Raw genomic sequence first — 15,323 nt, 5'->3', positions numbered from 1 at the left:
GGGGGGGGGGGGGGCTGGAAACACGCCTGTGAGCAGCAGCTGTGCGTTGCTCCGATGGACCGTGGGAACGTGCCTCGGTGGGTGTTTTGGGAGGAAAAAAAGGAGGGTGCGTGGAGCTGGGGGAACTCGTGTGGAACGGTTCACGTGTGAAGTGCCCTCCCGAGGCAGCAGACTGCTTGGGGTGGAACGTCTGCAGTCTGTCCCTGTCCCCACACGCACCTTGGCTCTGCAGTGTCATTTCTGCATGAATTACGTACACACGCCACCTTAAACTGCGCACCAGCTGGGTAGGCCCTGGGTGTGCAGCCCTACGTGGTCGGGTATTTCTGCATCTGTATTTCCTGCGTAAAACCATGTGGAAGATTATGCCCCGTGGCATAATCGCTGGCATGTGATTCTATTTCTGGCAGATGCACACAAGTTGAGATGCACAGAAATTCCCACACAACTAATGAGTACAGAAAGGTCGGGGCAATCGGGGATTTGCCCATGACCAGGACATCTCCCCTGTGAATGGCACACATAGGAACAGCCTGATAAGATTTATCTTGCATCCAGATTTGCACACTTGTCTTTTCCATGATCATAATAGAAAGAAGATACTTCATTTAAGTGACTTCAAAATTAAGAGGCAGAAACTTCATTTTTTAAAGAAGACAACAGAAAAAGATGATTACGAGTTTCTAGAACTTAGAGATAATAATTTTCTAAGGAAAAAGAAATACTACACCCAACACATGACTATTTCACACCTTCGCCCAAATCAGATTCAGCATTAAGCTGCAAGCTGGTGGATCTACTTACCTTCAGTGTGACTCTGATCTGTGTGAGGAAACACAGGACGGATCTACACATGCTTTGCACCTTGCGGCTCCTAAAGCTGAGGAAAATGAAGCGCAACATAAACCTAAAGGGAAATATTTTTAAGAAAGCTTATTAGTTCTTAGTCAAAGCTAAAACCACAGAAGACCAGTTTTAAATTCTAAGTGAAAAGACTGGTACAGGGGGAGGTTTCAGTGTACTAGTGGTGATGGAGAAAGGCCCTGCAGTGGGAAGGGGGAGGCTGCTGTGTCCCACCAGCGTGGGGTTGGTGTGAGCTGTGTCCCCACGGCACCTCCCCAGCCTTGGGCACAGCGGTGCTGGCAGCTGGTGGCTCCCCACGCCCCGTGGCTCCCCCTCCTTCATGCAGCAGCTGCGCAGAGAGGCTGAACTCAAAATGCAGACATAGACCCAGAGAACAAGACCTCCGTGATTTTCCTTCCATTTTATCTCAGTTCCATCCAGCTTTTCATATAAAATGTGGACTCTTAATTTAGGATCCCGTTAGGTGACGAACTAGTCTGAGAAGCTGATTCATTTAGGACCGGTGCCAAGAGAAATGCATTTGCCATTTGAATCATCCTGGCAGGGAAGACAGAAGGATGTTAAATTCAATATGGATCCCTAATAACCTAACACAGATGAAGGAAAAGCCCCCAGCTGTGCTGCTGGAAGGGAAGTGCTTTTTATTAACGGACCTTAAGATGTGACATTCATACAACAGAAATATACCCTGGTACCCCATGTAAGGAAAACGTATTGGAAACAAAGGGATGAAAATACATTCCTTCAGAAATAAAATTGAAATAGTCCCTAAATACTTTTTTCCATATCCCCCTGGTTTCTCTGAAGTTTTCAGTTCTGTGAAGTTTCAGTCTGCAAACATCACCCCAATCTGTCATCCTTTAAAAGGCTGCTCTGTTTCAGCAGCACCAGCTGCTGCCCCTTGCCAGGTGAGCAGCCCACTGAGTTGCCCCAGTTTCTTCATGTTCAAAATGGGAATATCTTTGTCTTGCAGCGTGCTGCAAGCATGGTAATTATGTCATTAATATCCACAAAGATCTTTAAAAATCCTGAAGAGTGCTGTGTAACACAGTTAACTATAGCTCAGCGACTTCTTTTTCCAGAGTTGGGCTGGAGGAAGCTCTGGCCCCGAACACAACTCATGAACTTTGGAGATGGCCAAGGGCTTTTCTCCAGAAATTCAAATCCCCAATCCATCGAAGTGCAAACACAGGCCTGAGATATGAGCATCTTATGGTAAAATCTCACATTGTTTATGCTCCACCAAAATCAGAGATCACAAAAAGCTGTGATAAGATGTGCAGCAGTCCTTAAGGCCCTATGCTGCCTGTGGGTTGTACCAATTATCAGTGCTTCATGCAGTCAGAAAACTGCAGGCATCCTTTCAAAGACTGGTTCTAAGCAACCACTCCAGGGTCAAACAGAAAATCCATGGGGAAGCTGGGACAAAAACTCCAATGATTTGACAGGATCAGGCAGAAAACCGAGCAAACAGACTCCAGATCTGAGAACCTCCGAGTCCTGGACTTTGGTTTAAAGACCTCTGTTCCTTTATGACTTATTCTTCAGCCATATGGTCAAGCTCTGCAGAGCAGGGAACTCTTTGCATGGGTGGCTTTGCCGGGATTTGATGGGATGTATTTGTCTGCACAGACTGCCAGGACCTTGTTGCTAAGCAGAGAGTCGCACGTTGGCCAGTCTGTCTCAGGACCAGCTGAAGAATTGTTCTGATCCCCCGCCATGTAGCCCTGCATGCCCTCTGCAGGCTGGCCTGGCTGCATTGGAAATGTGCCACGTTGCTTGCATAAAACATCTCCAAAGTTTATATATAGAAATAAATCAAGGAGCTGCAAAGCCTGGGCAGACAGTGCAATGCCTGCAGAGGAAGGATGGCTCCCAGCAGTGCCCACAGCAGCAGCAGCAGCGCCAGCCCTGGGCTCTTCTTTCCGTGCTGCCTGGGGACTGAGAGAGGGACCAGGTAAGAGGATGAGTGGAAATTGGAGTGTACTTGGTGGAGGGGCCATGCATACTTTAAAAGGGCCATGCTGATTTGGTAACTGGAGATGAGTGCAGGAAGATGTTAGGGAGAGGTTAGGGCAAGGGTGATCCTGTCCCGTGTGTGGCTCAGATGATCTGCCTCCTACCCTGTGCTTTCTGTGGTCTTGGGTTTGCTCTTCAGGCTCTATAGGAGCAGGGACAGAGATTTTCCAGGACATTAGAGACAGTGTGTCTTCCCACTCTTGCTGGCTCTTTGATTTTAAGGTGCCTCTTTCTCCTTATTTTCTTTTTGCTTGCTTTGTTTTTTAAAGAGCACAGATTACAGGGACAGGAGAGAGCAGCAGGCTGCAGAGCTGGAAGCAGAAAAGTTTAATCACCTCTCCAGCACACGGGTTGTTGTTCCTCTTTGTCCTGCATCTGTAGTATCAACATGCACAGCTAGCCAGGTTTTGTTTCTGGTAATGCAGATCTAAATCCAGACACCCTCCACCCTATAAAGCCAAAAGAGTTACTATTAATTAGATCAGTGTGGCTGAGATGAGAATCTGGGATTAGCTTCACATTCACCCTGTCGGAAGGAGACCATGCTGGAGTGGCCGTCTCTCCTTGCAAGCAGGCCGCCCGCAGGTTGCACAAGTCCTCTGCTCTTGACAGCAGTGTGCTGGGGGTAGGACAAGGGAAAGTTATTGAGCAGTCTTTCCCAGAGCTTGGTGCAGAGTGGGGAATAACAGCCAGGATGAAATTCAACCAAAATGTTAAAATCTGAAGGGCGATGTGATCTCCCCAAAAGGGAAGCTTTTAAAAATCAGAACCAAATGTACATAAGTGTGCGTGTATATAGAGAGACTTCTATACTAACCCTTATTTAGTACCTTTGCTATCAGACATCACACTGGAGAAGCATCAGTTACAATACTCAAGGCCTAATTCTGCTCAGTGACAGCGGCCAAGCCAGCATTCCTCCCGCAGGGCTGTTCCTGAGTGCTGTCTTTGGTCCCTTTGCTGCATCTTAACCAACAGCCTCTAAGATAATTAGCAGTCATCAGATGAGATCTAATTTTTAACAAACTTCTCTCTGCATGGGAGAGGGAGGGGAAAGCTTAGTGAATGGCAGGAAAAGTCACTGTCAGGGAGTGACGACAGGTCCTTTTATCGTCCTCTGAAAAACAGTGACATTACCAAGGATTTATTTACAGAAGCTGGGAGAAATAAGGGAGGTGCTGTCAGCTCCTCAAGGCAGAAACTGGTTTTAGTTATTGTTTTTCCTTTGTTTGCACAACACTTAGGCCAGTGGGGTTCCTGGTACAAGAGGAAGCCTCCTGCTGCAGAACAAGTAACATCTGATGACAAGTGCTGAAACTGAGGCTCAGATGTCTGTTGAGGAGCAGAACTGGAGAAAGCAGGTCAGGATCCAGGAGACGCCTAATCCAGCCAGACATCCGGGGCTGGAGGAGCAGGAGGTGGGCACAGGCTGCCATGAGCTTCACACGTGTCTCTCTGCTTGGAGCAGGGCACAACACAGAGATCCTTCTGGCAGTAACTCTGCTGCAGCATGGCTTACCACTAATGAAATGGTGCTGAGTAAAGTGTGGTCAGCCATATCCCAAAGGTGGCACGTTGGCCTCCACTGTCTTAGTGGTCATTTGCTTTATAGCAGGATGCTCAGGAACATCAGCGTTTTGTTTTTAGTACAAGAGAGCAGCATTTGCAAACAGATCTGCCAGGCCTGGAAGTGCAGGCAGGCAGCTCCTTCCAGCAGCGGGCAGCCAGGAGGGTTTTGCATCTCTGATATCATACATTGTCCAGAAAGCTAATTTAGTGCAAGCTGCCCTTATCTCATCCATTAAATGTGCACGTGGATTGACCTACTCCCTGAATGTAAAACATTGCTACAATTGCTGTCTGGGAGAAGGCATCATCCCCTTACTCAGCTCCCTTATCTCCACTTTACCAACCAGACTTAGAAAATCCATTATTTTCAGCATTAATTCATGAGATGGCTGTTAGCCAGAATTCCGTGGCTGTACAAACAAGGGCAAAAGCAGTTCCCACCTTTCAGTTATATCATGGGCCTTTCCCAGGAACTTGGGGAGTAAGGGTTCTCATTTCAATCAGAAAGGGTGGCATTAAATCCCAGAACAGCTTTCAGCTAGGCAGCTAAACTTAAGACAATCAATGCACAAAGGAAGAAGACAAGTTCTGAACAGCCTAGAAATAAGAGAAGAACTTTTTTTTTTTTTTTTTTTTTTTTTTTTTTTAAGACCTGTGACACCTGCATTTTGTTTTTAAGGCTTTTGCAAAAAATAAAAATCTCTTAAGTATGTAAGTAATCACTGACAGGTTTATATATGTATGCCCAGGCTCTACCTACTGTATTCTATCAAAGATCATCAGGAGAAAGGCCAGTGACCTCTATGTTCTGGGAGCAAAATACAAATAGAGAACCTCGTCTGTGTTGTTAGACCTGCTACATGTGCTGTAGCTATTACCATTCATTAGCTCTCCTCACATACACGCCATGATTACTTCCTTTCAGGTCAGTGATAAAGTGGCTTTAGAGAAGCAGATTTGCAGTGGGAGATGCACCCATGGCCCAAAGAATCGTTAAGATTATCAGCATCAAGAATCCTCCTGCAATGTGACTTGACAGTTGTATGGTACTAGGCTGAGGCTGTGTTTACTCTGGACTTTTTAAATCTGGCCTACATTGAACTTTTTTTTTTTTCTCTCTGAGTAATTTCCCATCATTGCTACCACATGGATTTATTTCCATGGCAGACAGATGAAAAGACGAGTCACTGCAGTTGTCAAAAGCTGAATCAGTACCATCATTTCAGGAAACTGATGCCTGCCTCCCCCAGCATTACAGGCAAACAGGTGGGCAGTTCAAAATCCTGGCTGTACCTAAGAGTAAAGTCAACCACATAAGAAAGTACTAGGCAAAATGATCGCAGGGGGTCCAGAAAGTCCTCCACTGACCACGCTCTGTGCTTTATAATCCTGCTCAGGTAAGTCTGATCACCTTCCACACAACCAGCGCTCTGCTGCCATGGTCCTCCACCACCTCCTACTAATAAGCAGTGCCCATGTGAAGAACTTTAAACCTTGTTGGACAGTGGGAGAAATGCAGGATTCCTTTTGCTGATGGGAGATTCAAGGCATGGAAATATAAAATAACCTGCCAGAGCCCACAGGGAAGCTGAGCTACATTGCCTGAGGGCCTGCCTCACCTTTTAAGAGAGATAATCTCTATTCCCATAGAACAGAAAATGCCTACTGTTAGCTAGGGAAGTACAGATGCTTATAATCTGGTTTAGCAAAGAAAAGGGCTTTAAATGACCAGAAAACAGCACAAAGATCTGAGCTTGCTTTATGAATATGTACTTGCCTGGAAGTGTAACATTCCACCACCATCCAACTCAGCTGCTCCATGGTCTCTAGGTGAGGAAGAATGAAGGGATTTTATTTTATCTTTCCTGATGGTGACTGGTAATGGCCTGCGAATTGGTGTCATGTGTGGGTTTTTTTTTTTGCAGGCTGTAAAACAATTAGGCCTGTTCCCCAGTTATCGTTTTGCCTCTTGCATCTGGGAGGGTTTTTGTGCTTGCTGCCGGGGAGCACTGTGTATCTGGGAGTTGTAAAGATGTCTGTGGTTTTATTGCTAGACTTTTACAAACCTCAGGTTTGTATTTTTATGATGATTGCCGCTGTGAGGGCATTTTAAAAAATACTGTGTTTCTCTTTGAGATTACGTTTCACTCTGTTGATCTTTCTCTTGACATTTCAGGGAGTTGGGGGATACTGGCAAAACATGCAGAGTAAGCAAAGGAGATCCCCTTCACCCCAAATCCTACCTTTGCCAACCTGGGGAGGCACAGGATGTTTTCCTTTATTAAATTAACATAGGCTTGGGCTGGTGGGAAGCAGTCTCTGAACAGCGCAGGGCTTGCTGTGATGTTAACAGCCCAAGACAGTGCCATTTTCTCTCTCCTATCAGAGCTGCTGAATCTTTTCCCAGCCTTCCTTTTTGCTCATCCAAACCTTATATAAATACCCCATTCTTGGGGTAGTGGACAAATTGCACAGGTGTTTAACTGTCACTCTTTCAAACCTGTTTTCAGACTGACAGGACTGTGTTTCAGCTTGATTAAGCAAATGATATGCAAAGAGGAAATCTCTCCCTTCCCTCTCTTACCTGAGGCTAATGGTAAAGTTGAGATGGATATGCGCTGGCATTTGGGTGCTGTAGAGCTATATCAATTCTCTGTTGTTACTAGTCAGGGGAACTCTAAAACCTCATCATCTTGCCTTGAAGATACAGAATTGATTTCCATTAGCTTGCTGAAAAGACCAAAAAAGGCATGCAGGAACCCGCAGACATGAGACTCGCGGTCAGTCTCGGTCCGTATCTTTTTATTGTGTTCCCTTTCAAAAGACTCCAAAGAACCTGGCAACTATTAAGGAGTTAGTGATAGAGCTGTAAATTACATGGCAGTGTCCGGAAAAGAGCCTGTTTCAGTATTTTGAAAGAACAAAGTTAAAGTCCATTTACTGTATGAGCTGTTGCAAACACTCAGCCTTCTGATCGATAGGGTGAGGATGGGAACAGCTTAGGATAGAATAATTTTAAATGTTGGGAGTTATCCTGTATTATTTATTATCAGGTTGGTTCGCTCCAGGCTCTGATAATGACAGTGCTGTAATCACCGAGTCTCAGCCTTAAAGTATTCTTGGGCACCATTAAGATGCTGTTGCTCACGTCCTCAACAGATTTTTGCAGGGGTGAACTCTGAGATAGCACTGGGATGAGAGGCTGCTTGACCACTTGGCTGGAGCCTTTGGGGGGTTCAGGGTGCTGGTTTTCCTTCTGGCCCCGTGTGCTCTGTGACCTTTAGCAAGGCAGTTCCCTTCTCTCTGCCAACCTCCTGCCTGGCCAGGACTGTCTCTGGCTCTATGGGTCTGCAGCGCCTGGAACAACAGGAGGGAGATGTCAGTGGAGGCTTCTTGGCAGCAGAGGGATGCCAGCAGCAGGTAATCACCAACCTGAGTCATTGAGTTTGCATAAATACAAAGCTGCTCCATCAGATAGTCTGAAGACCACCCCTTCTCTGGGCCTTGCTGTGAAAACCCTGCTGACAGCAGATCTGTCCCCGGTGCAGGTTCCTCCCTGGGCCTCCACACACGCCTGGGGCATGAACAAGAGTCAGGCTCGGGGGAATGTTTCTGAATAAAACCAGAGGAGATATAAGGCTTTGTATTTTGTTTTGTGTTTTTCCATACGGGGTATGGTGGTTTGGCATCTGTCAAGCGAACAGATTAAGAACAGATGGGGAAAGATGTGAAACCCCGTTGATCTCCAAGGGATTATTTCAGAAACACAGAGAACAAACGCATGCTGGATTCTGGCCCCCGCTCTTACATCCTTTCTGCAGGCACTGCCTAAAATGTGCTTCGTGCTGGTAAAGAGTTCCTCTACTCCTGTGCCTTGGGCACCTCTGATCTCCTGCCCCTCTTGAGCAGCTGCTCCCTTCCAGCCTCCACTGTCTCAGGCCTTACCTCGGCTGTACCAGGAACCCTCTTGGGGTTCCCCCCCCAGCAGTGGGGCTGTGAGGGAGAAGGGCTGCAGCCTGCCCTGCACCCGCAGCCCGAAGGCACAGAGACCCTGACCCCCTGCCTTTGTCCATGCTGCAAGCAGCCAGCTTGTGGCTCCATTTCATGGTTGGTTTATCATCCATCTTTAAAACAAAGTCAGGTCACAAACTCCACAGAACACATCCCTGCTCCAGTGCTGTCCGTAGCCAGGGTGTCACCACATGCACTTTCTGCTTGCAGCCAGCAGAGGACACTTGCTTTCTTTACAAAGAGGTTGCCTTGCGTTTGGATGCGACAAAGCAAAGGAGGAAAAGATTCAGGGCTTGACCACACGTGGGCACTGGAACAGCAAGAGATGGGCCTGTCCCATCTGCTTTCTAGCCCCAGGGCTCTGGTAGTGCCTTTTTCATTAGCCTTTCTTGAGAAGTTTGAGATGTGCCTGCAAGCACTGTAAGCGTGGGGGCTGGCTGTGCCGGGGTCCCTGGGACATGTAGGCAACTGTCCTCTCTGGGGTTTGTAGCCCCTCAGATGTGGTATTACCAGGCTCTGCTTTGGAGCATGTGACTCCATGGGTGGCAGGAGGACGTGTGGGCTGACTCGGCATCATGGGTGATGGTAGCAGCATAGATCTCAGCGCAAAATGCAAAACCTTGGCAAAGTTACCGAGTTTAAACTGAGCTCTCTGTTGCAAGGCTGTGCAAGCAACCGAGCTTCAATCTGGAACAGATACGTAACTGCAGACATGGTGCATCTGAGATTCAGATAGTGCTCAAGAGAGCATATGGAAGCCAAGCCAGGACTAATCCCTGACCTCTGCAGCCTGTTTGGCTGCTCTGACAGCCTGGAGGAACATTAAAGTTCTCCCAGTATTTAGCTGTGCAGGCCGGGGGGGCACTGAGCCACGCAGAACAAGCCAGGGTTGGAGCCCACAGCCCTACTGTTGCTAACACATGGGTTGCGAGCAAGATTGTGGCAGTGGATTGGCAGGGTGAGAGGCACCCTGGGCTCCTGGGTGCCCACTGCAGCTTAACCCTCTTCAAGGGAGCCTCTCTGCCACACGTGGCCCACAACCCTGTGCCAGTCTTTACACTGCAAGGCTTAATGGCAGGACAGCAAAATAAGGCTGGCGTCCTGCAAAAGGCTAAGCCTGTAAACTGCCTCACTTCTTCAGGGGCTGGACACGGGCTCGGATGTTGGCAGGGCAAGATCTGACTGTGCTAGGTTTTGCACTGACCCGAGCATCTACTTGTAAATGTGCTGCTTCTGCTTTTCTTTTTCAGGCCAGCCCTGTTTGCTAGTGTTTGCAGGGCATGCCTCTTGGGAGAAGGGCACTTGAAAAGGCTGGTTTTGTTTACTAACATTTTTTAATCATGGGTTACTTTTCCTTTAAGGGTTGCTACTGGCTTTCCCCACCTCATGTGGAACATCCACATGTTTTCCTTCCACATGTGATTTATGGGAAGGGAACCAACAAAAGGAGAAAGAATAAAAATTAAACCGCTGTGGAGAGCCTAAGAAGTGTTGCAGGCCACCTTTGAAAACGCTACACCCACTGTGCTATATAAAATTGTCACAGTTACATCTAACCAGTAAGCACTTATCTCTTTACATCTTCTTCTTCAGGGACTTAGGGACACATACAGAGAAAATGGAGCCAGACTAGTTTAAAGCTATGTACACTATGTCTGTGCTTCGAGAAATAAATACATACCTCAGGTCCTGAATGATGCAGTGGGAGATACCCATGATGGCCAGATGAGTCCTGGGGTTTGGTCAACTGTGCTATGCCTTCTCCTTCTGACCATCCTCTGTATTGAAGGGAAATACGGATTTTACTCTTGGCCCAGAAAGGAAATCTTGGTCTTAAACAAGCCATCGAGCACGATATCTTGGAGCTGTAAAGACAACACAGACAAGTGTGCAGAAAAACATACAGAAGTCATGGAGAAAGTACTCCTTGCGTTTCACCTCAAATGGGCCTCAGTGTAGCTCTCCTGAGGAGTACGTGAAAAACCTGGAGCCTTCCAGGCATGGAAACAGCTCTCTGTGGGCTGCGTGGTGCTGGAGCTGAGCCTGAACATGGCCTGTGGACTCTGTGCCTCTCCTGGGGCTGCCACGTCCACCCCAGCTCTTGCTAACATCGCAGGGATAACCAGAGCTACAGGGCACCAGGCTCCTTCACCTCCCGTTCATCCCAGGCTGTCTGTAACTGGGACCAGCTGCAGGAGAGGGCCCAGGAGGTCCCACCTGGCTCTACAATAATAACTGTCTCTATCCCAGAACCAGCACAAGCCAATCTCTGGTACAACAAGTTGAGGGATACATTTCCAGCACAGTGGAGCCAGTGCCCTGCTAGTCAGTGGGAAGATGGGGTACAGCAGCCATACAGGCGGACCTTGGGTCTGTAACACAGGCCAGACCCTGCTCTGGCCATAAAAATCCCACATTAGGCTTTAAAGATTTGTTAGCTGGAATTAAGCAGCTTTCTGGTCCCTTTCTGGTCACATCAGCTAGATATAACAATCCCTCCTAGCCCGTTAACAAAAAGAGCTGGAAAGCCTAGATTTGATGACTGTCTAAACAATATGAAGAGGTGGTGATTTGATGGTGATGTGTAAAAACAGGCAACAGATCAGCTGGCAACATGCACTGGACTGAAATTAAATTAAAGCAAAAGGCAGATGACTTTGAATGGGCTCCAAAGGTCACAGAGAAACAAGTGAAAACTGATAGAGTTCACAGGAAAACAGAGCAAGCAGAAGGAGTACTGCATCTTCTTGGCACTGGGAACTGTTGGCATCTGACTTGCAACAAATGTATTTTGGAGTTTAAAAAAAAAATTATCGGGAGGGAGGCTGGAGGTGTAAAAAAGAAAATTAACTGGTGCATATAAGCCTGCCTGTTATAGCACTGGGGAGAGGGTGCAGAAACCAGGGTGCTGGGAAAGGCTGAGTGAGTTGCAGTGGAGCTTCTGATGCCACAGGGATGGTGACGCTGGAGGCAGGCTCCAGCAGTGGCTGTCCCCCATGGTGGGTGCAATGGGTTACCCCTGCAAGACTGTAATCGTGCCCCATCAGTGCTTCACGCTGCCCAGCTATTCATTAGTCACGGGAAAGGACCTACTTCATACCAGATAGCCTGCTCGAGAGGATGGCTGTTGCATAAGAGATTAACGCTGAAGAAACAGCTCTAGGATTAGAGCTCAGAGGCCAATGGTCCCTTACATGAGGCAAGATATAACCACTAATGAGAAAGAAGCAAAAAAGAGCCTTTGCATTGAGGACACAAAATAGCAGCACACCGGAGTCAGTGGAAAAAGCACCCTCAGCCCAGTGCAAGGAACTCGGAAGCCACGAAGAGCCGGGCAGCCTACCCATGCTGGGATGCCTAAGCAGAAGGCGTATGAGTGTAAATTGGTAGTTTCCTAATTACAGGATCTGCTTAGCTATGTTATGTTCTGGTCCATGCAGTATCATTGAGTCACACAAGTTTTCATCTTCTGGCAGTTTGGTTGGTACAGCATTTAATTATCTCTGCAGCTTGAGGCTGGTAGCAAATGCTTTTCAGACACCTAACAGGGATAAAATAGGCAGAAAAAGTGCAAGTATCCCTTTCTCTCTTGGCTTTTAGCAAGGGCAGAATCCAGCCCCCATAGTAGCTCCTACACATTTTCCTTAATATTGCATTAGGCAGCAGCTGTAGTAGGCTTGGAGCAACAAAGCCCAGAAAAATGGGAAACACATAAGGGAATGGATTATACCTGTTCCTCTCAATGCTGTGACATGAAGAGTTGACACTTAAACAGTGTGTGGGTCACAAGCTCCCATCAGTCCCTTAGGGGTTTGAACTCTTGTGGGCATCAACTTCCTGCAACCAGCAATCCTCAACCTGGACATCAAAAGTACACCAATTCACATGACAAACTAAGAGCTTCCGACTGCCTCCAGCCAACGGCGCTGGGCTTTTGGGACCCATGGGACAGACCTTCATGAAGATCCCTGCCTCAGGCCTGTTAGAAGTAGCTTGCTTTTGCAATGCAAAAAAATCCATCATCCTCCAAGTGCCTGCATGCCCCCTGCCACGGGGTTGTGGGGGATACACACGCTTCATGTGAGGGAGGGATTGTATCAGTGCTGCCTGGTTTGGGTGGAGGAGTGGGTGGTGGGTGATGCCACTTCCAATTGCTAGCAGGAATCTGGATGTGTCTGGGCTGGGAAACTGCAAAATAGTACACTGTGTTAATTAATGCCAAACTGGAGGACTTTGAACATACATCACCAGAATAACCTTTAGCAACCACTAGATGCCTTCCCTCTATGAGTACCTCATAAAGAGCATTTATATTTATTACATGGCAATGGAAACACATCTCAAGAGCAAACTGCCCAGTGCAACCATAATGCCGAGTTGGGATTAAATTGTCTAATGTGCACAGAATGAAACACCACTCCGTTCATTCATGCTCCGGGACTGCTATTTTCACCACTGGCAGCTCCTGCCGCACTAACTAAAATTCTTCTGATCCAGTCCAACAAGTTTTTTTCCAGGTTTGCTTCTCCACAGTGAAACCACAGACTGTGCTATATGGAAAGCTCCGAGCCTTGAAAAGTCTAGAGTTACTGTAGGTTGCAGCAGTTGGATTTGATCCTAAAACAATGAAACCAAATGTGAAAAAGACACAGATGGCTGTCGCCTCTGTGCCATTTGGAGTGGTTTTTGGTTTCTAGCCAGTCAGCCCCATGCCACAGTTATGCAAATAAAGGCAGCACAGTTCGATGCAGTGGTACACACATCTCTGACAGACTGTGGCAGGAGGGATAAAACAGCTGAGTGTTTTTGAAGAGGGCAAAAAGATCACCACACCAACTTGAAGGACAGAGGATTTAAGGACACGGGGTGAAACCTTGTCTTCACTTAAGGAAAACGAGGCTTTGCCATGGCTTTTGATGCACCTGGATAGCTGTGTGCTCATGGGCATGTAAAAACCTAACAGGGCTGATAAAGCCTGAGAGCCCTCCTCTGTGGTCCTTGGCCCTGGGGGAGCTCGTTGCTCATCCTATCTATGTAATGTCAGCTCCTTGGGATGCAGGAGTTTGGCCCTGCTAGGCTATCAACTAACAGCAGTGAGAGGCAGAAAAGGGAAGAGCCTTGATGAGAAGAGGAATGAGAAGAAGCCATGGGAAAAATAGTTCAAATTGCCTTGACTGGGGGTGCACTGCTAAGGGCTAGACCTTGAATCCAGCATGGTGTAAGGGGATGTAAACAAAACTGCATCCTCTTATTCCAAGGCTGGATTTAGCCCTGTGGTGAACTTCAAGAAGAAACAAATGGGTAAGACTGGGCTGCAATCCTACATTAAAAATGCTATTCTCCAGTGAGACACAGTAACAGAGCAGATTTTGATTGAAGATAACTAAACTCCTAATCAACCCCTTTTTAAAAATGCCCAGTGATTCCCTTCTCAATCTCTTGTGAGGATGGGGAGGCTTAGAAATGTAATACAATTCTGTGGTTGAGTTAAACATCAGGCAGGTTTCAGACTATGTTTTACTAGAACCAGATGAATTTCTAAGCTCAAAATCCAGCATACAGAATGCTGATTAAGTTTGATCTGGTGACCATCTGTCCTTGTGTTTGTAGTATGAGTAGCTAAATGAAATTCTGGAAAAAAGGGTTATCTTAAATACACACAGGATAAAGCAAATTGAAGAAAGCCCCATTCACTGTTGCTACATGAATCTCTTCAGCAAGAGGGGAAGATTAGGTTTGTCTCTGAAGTTACCTATGCTCAAGTTCACTTTTTTGACTCTTAGAAGCTGAAACATCAAGCTGTAAGTTTTGCTTTAATTGCAACATGTGAATTTTCCTTTAACTGCACACTAAACCCAAGCAGGCAATAGATTGAGTACTGGTAGTGAGAAATGTTTCACTGTCAGAGTAAGTCAGTATCCTGGAAGGTGTGATTTGGTGCAGCTCGATGCAATTTCCCATCCCTTGCAACTCAATTTGGGCCAGTAATCACCACATATTCCACCCCCACCCCCGCTTCATCCTTATATCTATGTATCTATCCATCTTTTTACTTTGATTAAGTGAAGACAATTAGATTATGAGTAATAGCTTGATAACCAACCAAAGGTCATCAAAGAGCAGAGGTGATGGCTGCCAGACTTTTTTCCAATCATAATGGAAATTTGCTGGAGAACAGTCTGAGAAGTGATGGCGTAACATAATGCCCTCCTTTGAAGAGAGCCAGCTAAGGGGCTGGGCCCATTGGCAGGCTGAATAGGGAAGAAGAGAAAGTATTGGGAAAGGCAGAAAAATAGCACTGTAGAGATCACAAGTACAGAAACAGAGACAGTGCTTGTAAGGCTTGCTAACGGAAATGGTTTCTAACATGCAAAGGCACCAACTTCTGGTCCCCAAGCCCCATCTCATGCCATTGGCTTCTTTGTGTGAAGAACCACAGGGAGTGCAAAGCAAAACCAAATTCAGTCTGTGTCCTTTGCCAGTTTTCCCCAGCTGCCCAAGGGACTTTGCTCTTTGAAATGGAGGGTATCTGTTCTTTAAAAGGAGTTGTTCACATGTCAGCAAGTCAGTCTGTGTACCAAAGGAAAGATGCCGAGGATGGCTTCAGGGCTTGGGCTGGGGTGCAGGACAGCTACACAAGAGGAGGCAGCTCAGCAATAACCACAACAAAACCAACTGGCTGACATCTGGGGAGCGCCTTGGGTGTGGGAAGCTCTTTGCTACTAAGGGAGCTGCCTGTTCCAGGCTTTCCCACTGCTCACCCTGAGCCTGACTGCCTCATCTCCTGGTAAAAGGGAAAAGTCTGCAACTGTGATGCTTTTCTGGGGGAAGAGAGAGTCCCAAGAAGTCCCTTTGCCGGG

At 47.0% G+C, this 15,323-nt stretch overlaps 1 long non-coding RNA gene across 1 annotated transcript in view; it reads left to right on the top strand.

The window, feature by feature from the left end:
- The first annotated feature begins 2,430 nt into the window (after positions 1 to 2,430).
- LOC113486312 overlaps positions 2,431 to 15,323 on the top strand; it is a 20,304-nt gene continuing 7,411 nt past the window's right edge. The window contains exons 1-2 of the long non-coding RNA XR_003399568.1: positions 2,431 to 2,821; positions 4,128 to 4,301. This is a non-coding gene — a long non-coding RNA (uncharacterized LOC113486312). The remainder of the gene's footprint in view (positions 2,822 to 4,127; positions 4,302 to 15,323) is intronic.

The sequence above is a fragment of the Athene cunicularia genome (genome assembly GCF_003259725.1).
Source record: "Athene cunicularia isolate RWA chromosome 15 unlocalized genomic scaffold, athCun1 chr15_part1, whole genome shotgun sequence".
NCBI lineage: Eukaryota > Metazoa > Chordata > Aves > Strigiformes > Strigidae > Athene > Athene cunicularia.
Note: the sequence above shows the minus strand (reverse complement) of the source record. Positions and strands in the feature narration are given on the sequence as shown.